Below are 11,583 nucleotides of genomic sequence, written 5' to 3'. Positions count from 1 at the left end.
CGTATATCTGATTCTTGGTACTGTTTGCACACACTTGTCACTTGAGACCAATTAACTACTATACTTAACTGGATGTGTGAAGGTGCTCATTTGTGTTAACCAAATATCGTGATATTTTATAAAATACCGTACCATTTTTAAAATTTGTGTACCGCCAAGCTCTAAATATGAATAGAATAGTTACTTTAGCTGCTATCTACACTAGATGAAATTAACACTTTCGAAATCCTACAATGGTACAAATACATGCTAGTTATATAGTTACAGTAACAGACTAGCTAATCTTCCATGCTTTGCACTTTTATCAACAGCACAAAACAATTAACTAGTGAGATCCTAGTATATAAGTACTGTATAGCTATACATTATGGTACATTTCTATGCATGAGGGTCATACTTTGTAAAACATGTTTAATTGTATTGAGTATATAAAGAATAAATCTACATACTTTATTCCCGGTAGGTACAGCCCTACAAAGCATGCAAGAATTGGTGCTTACGCTTGTACACATGGAGCTGCTATAACTAGGGAATTTTTCAAAGGAATTGGGTCATAAAGTGCATGCCTATTCTGTGAAGTCCATCTTACAGGAAGAAGCAAAGACGTACAGTGGATCTAATATACAGAAAAGCCATTGATAACCGACTCTAGCAATACTTATGGAGCTTGAGCTACTCATCCTTTACATGTGCTGCCAGCAACAACAGTGAATGCACTACACTAAAACATTTCAAGTTACAATCGGAAATAACTTAAAGAATTTTAGCCTCAAGATTAATGTATAGTTATTCCGTCTTTCGTCAATTACAAAAGTAATGAGAGTATGTTGCGTCAAAATTTTAATAGACAAATATTTTCTATGCTAAAAATTTTCTGATTTGTAGCATTCCGATAATTTATGATGAAAAGTGTAGCAAGAAAGACAACAGTTTGAGGTACACTGAAATATTACACATTTGTAATGATAGATACCACACTTCTACCTGTCAGGTACTACAGCCTTGTAGACTTGACATGATGTTAACATAAAACCTCAGCAAAACTTGATATCCCCTATAGTGCTGAGGTGGAATTGTTGAGTGTCGTTGGTGTGTGACTAATTTTACCTGTGGAAAGTGCCATCAATAGTACATCGCTTGTGTAATAATAAATTGTTCATTAAGTTTTCATCAACACAGTCAATCATGAGTATTTAAATGTGGTGCTGAACTGATTAGTGACATCCGAACCAAGATAATTGGACCGCATGTTTGTGTAATGCGTGGACAAACACGGAAATCCATAGACCATAGACACACACACACACATAAAAAAAACAAGCACGTACACATGTACATGCACACACAATACACACAAACTGCTACAACACACCTTGTTGCTCAGATAATCTCTGGTCATGAAGCATGTATTCACAAGATTGTACGCCTTCCGTCATTTATCACACAACTGCTTCACAAAATCCCTCTATACGGTATATCTTCCTTTAGATTCCTCCTTCTTTCGTAGACTACCAATAAAAGATAATCCTTTTTGTAACAATCAATGTCTCTCCTCCTACAGGCAATGTGGAGACATCACACACTTGAACATCTTCTCCGTCATCAGTCATCTGGCGATTGACTGTTTCCATAAATCCTAAGGACCAGGTGTCCTACAGACCTTCAGTACTTGTGCTGTAAAGTGTTAATGAATAAAATAAATTTTAAAATGTTGAAAATAGATCTGAAATTAGGTACACACTTACTATGGGGCAGTTATACATATAAAAGTCGAATTGAATGGAACGCAATGGAACAAACTGGGACGTGCAGCAAGTAGAAAAAATTGTTTTAGCAGATTGTGCAGTGTTTCCAACTGTCACACAGTAATAGCTTGCTTATACTTATAATCATGCTAGAAATTAATTGCTTGAAGTTTCCATTTAACGCCCATAGCAACAATGCTATTTTACCATCACCAATGCTGAAAAACGGTCATTTACCCTACTAGACTATTATTTTTGTACCCATTGTAAACATGCAATTTACAGACACTAACACACACTGTGGTTAACTTTCATAGATTATTACAAATGCTGGCAGACTTCAGAAAACCAGCTTCACTGTTACTATAGGCTTGGACACACCTGTAGCATGAAACTAATACAGTAGTTCATCTTTTATAATGATAACAAAGTAGCTATACATCAGGATTAAACAGAATATGATGAATTGTCGTTTATTTATTTATTTATTTGTTAAGACTTTACAGCACAAATGCTGAAGATCTATAGAACTCCTGGTCCTACAGCTTGTTAATTAAAATCTGTTTAAGGACACAACATGCCACATGGTGGGAATTAAATAGAAACTTTGAGCGAGCCATTTCTAGCATGCTTATAAGTAAACTAACTCTAGCACAATTATACTGTGTGACAGTTGAAAATGTTGAAAAATCTGATTTTTCTACTTTATTGATGTGCACCATGATTGGTTCTATTCTGTTCCATTCCTTTCTGGCTTTCATAACTATACACCTTACTACATTCACACTATGACACTTGGTAAGGATCATAGAAATAAAAGCAATGAAACAAAGGTGGTCATAGATAGACATCTTTGATGTGAATCGACTTTGTAATGAGATCAAAGACTTGATGCTTACAGCAAAAAGTCTCGCCAAAAATTATACCTAATTGACAAGTTGACGTGAAGTTGTGAAGGAAATGATGTTCTGAAGTCTGTTGTTTAATGATTACTTATATACATGTACAAACTACAACTGATTGTGGGTTTTGGTTATGATAATACTTCTCCTCTAATGCAGCACAATGAACATACTGCTTTGATCATACAACACACTGTAGTATTGTACATTAGTGATCATGAATCTTTAAGGTTTTCTATCCAAAATATCACCAACCACACAATATCCTTAGGGTGATTTGACAGGTATAACCAAGCCCAAAAGTGCCTTCTGTACAAACTGAATTGCTTCCAAATTGTACATTATATAGACTAGATGAATTTTGACTGACTGACTGACCAACTAATGCATTCAAACAAACGTAACTTGATAACGACTAAGAATATGAGCTTGATTTTTTGCTGTTTGATGTTGCTTCAGCCCAACAAGTGCCTTTTGGCATACCACAGTACGTACAACGCACGCATCATGGACTTACATTTGTGCTCCTTTGCATTCCAATTTTTTTGCTAACAGCCCAAGGTGTCAATTAGCAGTAGCACAATGGATTCCCTGTGTTTGTAATCGACTTATTGCAGAGGCACTTCTTTTACTGTTCTCCACTTGTAGCACTGTGCAACAGGCTGAACATAGCTAAAAGCAAAGCATAATGGTCACTTCATTTTCCAGTCAGTAATTGACAGTTGTGGCTAGCATTCAGGTGAAAATGTTAACTCAGGCACCAACCTTTCTTATGATGAGGCATGAGTGGGTTCACCAGTTTACAATGTTACAAAAGGAAACACACAAAAAAATTAGGGATCTTAGAATAAAACAGCAGAGAAACAAGGAAGGCTACAGATATACTAGTGGACACCAATTCCCTAATTCACATCACTGTATTAGGGATTATATACTCCTTTGAGAAGAAAGGATCCAATGATAAAAACATGGATATCATTTTATCCACCTACTCCAGAGAAGTTTGTTTTTGTTGCACTACACTATTAAGGGCGTTGTTTATGTCACAATGGAGCAATCATATACAATTGATCTTTTTCACTGATTTCATCTCTGTACTGTATGTAGTGAAGGAAGGTGATAGAACGAAAAACGTACTCAGTTATGGGCTCCCCTATACATGGCAATCACAGCAGTGCAAGTGTCAACTCTGTAATGCATTGTGCTTGTAAGTTACAGCCATTTTTGTAAGCAACTGTAATTTATTTTCCCAATACTTGCTGTACAAATCAATCTTTCTGTTGTTGCTATTTTGTAGGGGTGTAATTTCAAAAGTTGCTGACATGCAAGGCTGAAACTTGGCCAGAGCATTCACTTGGCTAAGTAGAGTAAAAATATTCAATAATAAAGAATTTGTAAAATGCGCCATTATGCCAGGTTTTTGCAGATACGGTAACATCAAAGGAGGTTGGACGCGTTCACGCGAGTTGTACATTTACATTGGAAAATCTTCATTTAAAGACAATTATATTAAAACTATAGTGCATAGCAATCTTAGTGTAACACAGTGAAAGGTCGTTGTTTCATTATAGAAAACGTACGTGACAAGTCTGGTGAAGTTGCATGCATGAAATCACAATTTGTAAATTTCACCCCGAATCTCAAGTGCCTCGAGAAAACAAAGTACATAGCCTTGAAGTGTATGTGAAGGACGATCTGAATATCTAACAAACCCCAGTGAACTCCATAGTTTTTCAGTTTAGTATTGCGACTACTGAGGGTCATGTGAAACACCAAAGAAAAGAATGCAATTAAGAGCAACATATTTAAGTAGCACTTATAGTGCGTCCAACCTCCTCTGCGGTCACATATAGAACCCTGTTTGATTACAATACAACAGTCATTGGCAACAACATTCCCTTAATCGATTACCGAAGGACCACTGTAATATGGGATTTCTCAACAGCAGTGAACTGCAGTGAAACTCCAGTATGTTAATATAGTGCAACATTGTAAATCATTAAAAACAAATAAGTTTTAACTCATGCGTTTGCAGACAGATGGAAAATCTGTTATACAACTTCTCTAACTCACCTTACAAAACGGCATGTATAAAACACTTTGATCTTCAGATAATAATGAGGTCTTTAGCGGTTCTCTAAAATGGTTAGAGACAGAGATAGGTAATACAACAGCAAAAGTATCTATACCACTGATACGATACATAAATATCATCAATACTAGATACCAAAAGGGTCAATACTGAATACAGGTAGCTTACATGATAAAATTTTATTGTAAATGGGAAGTGACTGCTTTTTGGAACATCTTTAGATGGTACTTTAATGCTTGATCAAAATATATAAATCACCGTTTATACTTACTACACGTATATAGCACAAAAACTTCGCATGCAAAAATATCTTCATTTTGGGCCACATTAGTATCGTATCGTATCGATACTTTACAAAAAGTATCAAATATCAGATCGAATCAAAAATCTTAGCAATACCCATCCTTAATAATTCAGTCATATACTACCCATCAATAGTTTCTATAACCATCCCATAATGGTAAACCAAGACAAACGGTAGTGTATCGTGTGTCCCAAGAATCCGGCGCGCAACACCCATGAGTATATTGGACAAACACGCGATATTCACACCTCCGTAGCTCTGTGCTGCCTTGATGAAATAAGACGATTTTTGCTATGGACACGCCTTCCAACTTCAGTACTCCTCATTCCAAATTTGAGCAAAATCCCTTCAAGCATTCCCAAGATATGCAACTTCGAAAATTGGCTTAGTTTCTTAGATTTTTTTCCCCTTTCTTTTCTTATTTTTCTTCCTCTTTTTGCACACTTGCAAAAACTGCCATAAAATGCAAACGCAATATCTAATTGCCTTGAAATTTGGCACACAGAAGGGGGGTATAAAGGCACATCTCTGTACCAAATTTGGCTGGAATATACGATAAACATAAAAAGAGTTAGTAGCGATTATTCACGAAAAATAACACCAATATGTTGTCACGCCTATAGGGTAAACCTCTTATGGGAAGAAGCTGAAAATTGGTGGGTGAATAGGTTAACTATTGAACCTCAAACCTTTTGTTGAAAGAAATCAAGCTAAAAACCAGGAAGAAACAACGAAAAAACCAACAGTGTGTAACAATTATGCAATCGAGATTTAGCTAATAAAGAACTAATATTTTCCACACGTACCAGAAAAACCGCTTGGAGTAATGCTTTGAAATGCACTGCACAGATGGTTTGAGTAATCATCTTAGAAAGGCTCTTCAATGGTGTAGAAGAATCAGACTTAAAGCCATGGAGTCATAACACGAATCCAACTTGGTGTAGCAAGTGCGAGATCAAGATATTCTAATAGAGCAGTCACCCTGAAAAGACTTCAAGAGATCAGCTAGAAACTAGTAACCTGTATAGAGATCAGCTACAAACAAATCGCCCTGTAGAGAGACAGTTCAGCTACAAACAATTCACCCTGTAGAGAGAACACCTAGAAGAATTTATCTTGTAGAGAGTTAAGCTACACAGAAACCATCATGTAGAGAGTTCAGCTGCAAACAAATCACCTGTACAGAATTCAGCTACAAACAAGTGATCCTGAACAGAGATCAACTAGAAGAAGTTACTTTGTAGAGAGTTCAGCTGCAAACAAATCATCCTGTAGAGAGATCAGCTAGAAGAAGTTACCTTGTAGATAGTTCAGCTACAAACAATTCACCCTGTAGAGAGATCAGCTAGAAGGACTCAACTTGTAGAGTGTTCAGTTATAAAGAAACCATCATATAGAGTTCTGTAATATATATATGTATTATATATATATATATATATATTTACATCCCAGTGCATGGGAGTATCAAAGCGCCGCGCTGGGTTATAACTACCATACAGCTAGGCAGAGCGGTGCTGCTACTATACGATATATTAGTTATCACCCAGTGATAACTAGCTTATCACCCAGTGATATCACCCTGTTGCGGAGCCACTCAGTCTCTTTTGTGACATCATAATAACCGCGAATGGCATTGTTTTTACCAATGGAACAAAGAGCCAAATAAGGAAATATTGATACAAAACACACCAATACAGCACTTAAAACTAGCTAAATCTTACAAGAAAACTGTTAATCCTTTACACAATAACACTACAAGTTACCAAATACGATAGTTTAACAAATGTCAAGAATAGTCCGTGACGATTTTCGCTCCAGCAATCACTCCCAACGGTCACTATGGTGAAGAACCAACTTCCTCTAGCTTCATCGTTCTATCTCGGACTATGGTAGCCATTTGTTGGTCTTTATTTTTCTTTTGCACACCACGCGACACTACCATACCAATTTCTGACGAAGGCGAATCGTACCTGGAACCGCTGCTTCATAACACCGCCCTTCACTACAGTTTGTAGGTAGTACGTAAGGTCTCTCTTGTAGCTACGAAGTAGAATCTCCCCACAATTCGGACGAAATCTTGAGCACAGTGACAGGAACTCAAACCGGAACTTAATTTACTATCCGTAAACTTCTGCGCACTCCCGCGCACTGGGATATAAAATAGTTATATCTCGTATACTCGGATGATATCATTGTTATTACACTCGTCCTCGGCTCTGCCTCGGACTCGTGTAATAACAATGATATCTATCACCCTCGTACCGAGATACATATAACATTTAATTTGTACATTTACTGATAAAATCAGAAATATTTAAAGTATTTAACATCTGCTTCATCTTTTCTTCGTCCTGTGGTAAAGAAAAAAGACAGGTTAAAAAAGCGGCTTTGGGATATACAAATACAAAAGAACTGAAATCTAATCCAAAACAGCCAAGCTGTAAAAAAAGAGTGCAGCCCTAAAAATGGCTACGGTGAAAAAAGATGTGAAATCCAAGGTGGCAGCCAAGAAATGGCTGTGATGGTAGGTTAATGGTAAAAATTTTAATAACAATCCAGGTGAATTTTAAGTGGCACCAAAATTCACCTGAATTGTTGTTATCAAAATTTTTACCATTAACCTACCATCACAGCCATTTCTTGGCCGCCACCTTGGATTTCATCTTTTTCACCATAGCCTTTCTGAGGGCCGTACTCTTTTTTACTACTTGGCTGTTTTGGATTAGATAGTTGCTGCTTCAGGAAGATGCCTTAGATGTGAACCAAGTTTGTAATTAGGTCAAAGACTTCATGCTTACAGCAAAGTCCTGCAAAAAATTATAAGTGTAATGTATTTACTTATCTCTAATTTGTGTAATGAAAACTTTAAGATCACTGAGTTCCTTATATACATGTACATTCTACAATTGCTTGTGGGTTTTGGTTATGATAATAATTCCCTTCTTATGCAGCATAATAATAATAGTACTGCTTTTACTCTTTAGAGATTGTGTCCAAGTTGTTCAAGACAAGAGTACAACACTTACAATAGGTTACAAAAGGTGATCAAAATTCGATAGAAACATTAAGCCAATAACTGATAGTCAAAACTTAAACATCAAATACTTGTATTTCACAAACAACACAAACTTTCACACAGTTCAAAACACACATCTCTAACAGAATCTTGCAATCTTACAAGATGAACGATAGCACTTTAATGCTAGATCAACTAATTTTAAAGTGCTGTTTATACCTTTAACCAACAAAAAAAAACATTGTATACAGCTTTAAGTAACATTGCTACCGTATTGTCTCATATCGATACTTTACAAGAAGTATCAAATATCAGATCGAATCAAATATCTTACCATTGCCCATCCTTCAGTCATATACTACCTAGCTATAACCATAGATAATAGAGTACACAAAGGATAGGAAAACATGACGTCACGAAGTACGTACATGTATTTCTATTAGAATTCTGTGTATTATGTAATGAACATATTCGTTATGCTTGCTGCGCTTGAAGAGAAACAAAATTGTTATTATAATGACAGAATTTTTTAACCAACAATTATGAGACTTTGCTACAATGAACTCAAGTAAGCAATTGAGGGAACTAGGATGGTACCAACCCTCGAGGAATTAAAAGCAAAATAAAATGAAATTGAAAAAAATGCTGAAAAAGTACTGTACACCTAATAACTTTCTTCACAAATATAGTCTATACTTTTAACTGTGATATTCCTTTTCCTTACCATTTAATTGAGTGAACCAGAGCAAATATCCGACCAAAACAGGAACTGTTGCTCAAAGAAATGGCAAATTAGCCTCCATTTCTTACTAAAGTCTAAACTTACTAGCAGCACTACGCAAGGGTAAAAAGACAGCGTTGGTGAAATGCCTAGAGCTTACCACAAGACTCAAAGTGGAACCGGCTATACAAGAAGGAGCATGGATGAGGCATGAAGGTACTATGAGTGAAGGTTACAATGGTGTGTAACAGTCACAGTTAATGCGATACGCTTTGTGACAAAATCTACGGTTTAAATTCTTTTGCCAAAATCTCTCACAAAGGACTGAACAATTGCTGTGGTCTGTTGGATTACTATTTACACTGCTTAGAACACTAATTTCCACACTGGAGCTCCAAGTCACGTGTAGTGGAAATCAAACCAGAAATCACCTATCCATTTTAAGATCTATTATCTGTGCTATAACCATCCCAAAATGGTACACATTTACTACTTCAGGAAAACCTCTTTGATGTGAATCAACTTTGTAACAAGATCAAAGACTTGATTCTTACAGCAAAATAGTCTTGCTAAAAATTAGTTTGCTAATAAAGAGTTTGGTTGCTTAAGATTACTGAGTTTCTTATATACATCTACATTCTACAACTAATTGTGGGTTTTGGTTATGATAATACCCTTCTTATGCAGCACAATAAACATAAATATTGCTTTTACTCTTTAAGCTGTGATTAACTAGGTGTCAGACTGAAACCAAAAGACTCTGTGCGTGTGAGCTAGGATAAGAGTTGGGATTATGGGCCTGAAATTGATGCTACATGAGAGCCTGTGAAGGGCATGCTGGGAAATTCCCAGGGTAAAGTGTATGTCCCAATTAGGGCATAATGTTAGCAAGCATAATCCTATTATTGTCTCAGGCTCTTAAAGGTAATGGAATAATCTCTAATTATCTTATAGTGTCTGCATTAACGTGTTTGTGTCTGTCTGTCTGCACGCACGCACGTTTACACTACAATACACTACACACACACACACACACACATCCTCACACTACACACACACACACGTTTACACTACAATACACTACACACACACACAACACCACACACACACACAACACCACACACACACATCCTTACACACGCACACGCTCACGCTCGCACGCACGCACGCACGCACACACACAACAACACTACACACAACACAACACAACACTACACACAACACTACACACACACACAACACTACACTACACACACACACAACACTACACACACACAACACACACACACACACACAACACACACACACAACACACACACACACAACACACACACCCTTACACTACACAACACACTACACACACACACACTACACTACACTACACTACACACACACAAACACCTTGTTGTTCAGACAATCTCTGATCTTGCGCCATGTCATACACCTTCCCATGTCATACACCTTCCATCATTTATCATGTAACAGCTTTGCAAAATCCCACCATCATCTTACAGATTACTCTTTCGCAGACACCAATAAATTAACAATCAATGTCTATCCTCCAGGAGTGAAGCAGGTAACATCGGAGACTCGAACATCTTCTCTATCATCGGTTGTTTGGCAATTGACTGTTCCCTATATAGAAACAGTCACAAAATACACGTTAATGTTAAGCTACTTTTAAATAAAAGTACTGCTCAGTAAGCAAAATGGCATTGGTTTGCTCTGTAATACAGTGGAGCCTGTCTTAGCAGCCACCTGTAAAGATAGGCAACCTTTCTATTAAGTTCCCTATACTATTAAGGCATTTTAACACTAATCCAACTCTAAAAAGGCCAAGCCCAAATTAGGGGAAATGTGCTTTTTACACACAAGTACACAAAGATTTGGAATTTTAACTAGAGTACGTAGGGACCATAGTATATCGACAAGAAAGTATTGAAACAAGCAGGATTAGTGCATAGGGTAAGCTGCCATTTAGCCACACCACCAACATGTTATCAGGCCCACCACAATAAATGTATGAACAAATATTTTTTATGTACAGTAGGAAGTTATGGCTTAACAATAGTAATAAGTTTATAGTCTAATGCACCACAGCTCTCATACAAATGTATATTATACCCAGTGTTGGGCAAGTTACTTTGTAAAAGTAACTAGTTACTTATTACATATTACTTGTAACAGAACTATTTAGTTACAGTTACATATTACCCATAAAATAAAGTAACTGTAATAATATTACATATTATATTACTTTGTGTCCACAGCCTTAAGCTGTCACGTGTGAAACTACCACCTTATCACGTGACATGATTGCGTTGTTGGACAATGTGCAAATCTTGGTTATAAGTAAGAAGCTAGTGAATAAGCTTCATTCAGTAGGCCTCGTTACTTCGTTGTGGTTAGGCGTTACTCAGAGGATCACTAACGAGATTAGTAACTTCGTTACTTTTAGTAATAATATTACGTAATATTAGACTCGTTACAGTAATTATATTACTTAGGTAACGCGTTACGTTTGTAAGTAAAGTATCTTGCATTATATTACCTGTTTTCATAGCGTATTTCGTTATATTACTTTGTTACCACAAAAGTAATAATATTACGTAACACGTTACATAAGTAACGCGTTACTCCCAACACTGATTATACCTTTAGTGGTCTCCCCTACATGAAGGTCTTGTACTAACGTATAGCAGGATAGTTTGGCAGGAAGAAACTTTGGCAAATTCACTGTAGTTGCATTTTGGGGCGAGGAAAAGGTCGACCCTTACTTCTAGTGAAGAGGCGGGCGACCCCA

At 36.6% G+C, this 11,583-nt stretch overlaps 1 long non-coding RNA gene across 5 annotated transcripts in view; it reads right to left on the bottom strand.

Annotated features, from left to right (window-relative positions):
* LOC136247380 (uncharacterized) overlaps positions 1–11,583 on the bottom strand; it is a 177,575-nt gene that overhangs the window by 164,552 nt on the left and 1,440 nt on the right. For all 5 annotated transcript variants that reach the window (XR_010697453.1, XR_010697456.1, XR_010697457.1 and 2 more), the window contains exons 2-4: positions 10,182–10,415; positions 4,721–4,784; positions 1,373–1,674 (exon numbers count right to left, since the gene is read on the bottom strand). This is a non-coding gene — a long non-coding RNA (uncharacterized lncRNA). The remainder of the gene's footprint in view (positions 1–1,372; positions 1,675–4,720; positions 4,785–10,181; positions 10,416–11,583) is intronic.

This window comes from Dysidea avara, chromosome 2 (genome assembly GCF_963678975.1).
Source record: "Dysidea avara chromosome 2, odDysAvar1.4, whole genome shotgun sequence".
Classification (NCBI taxonomy): domain Eukaryota; kingdom Metazoa; phylum Porifera; class Demospongiae; order Dictyoceratida; family Dysideidae; genus Dysidea; species Dysidea avara.
The sequence above is the reverse complement of the archived record's forward strand: the minus strand, read 5'-3'. Positions and strand labels throughout refer to the sequence as shown.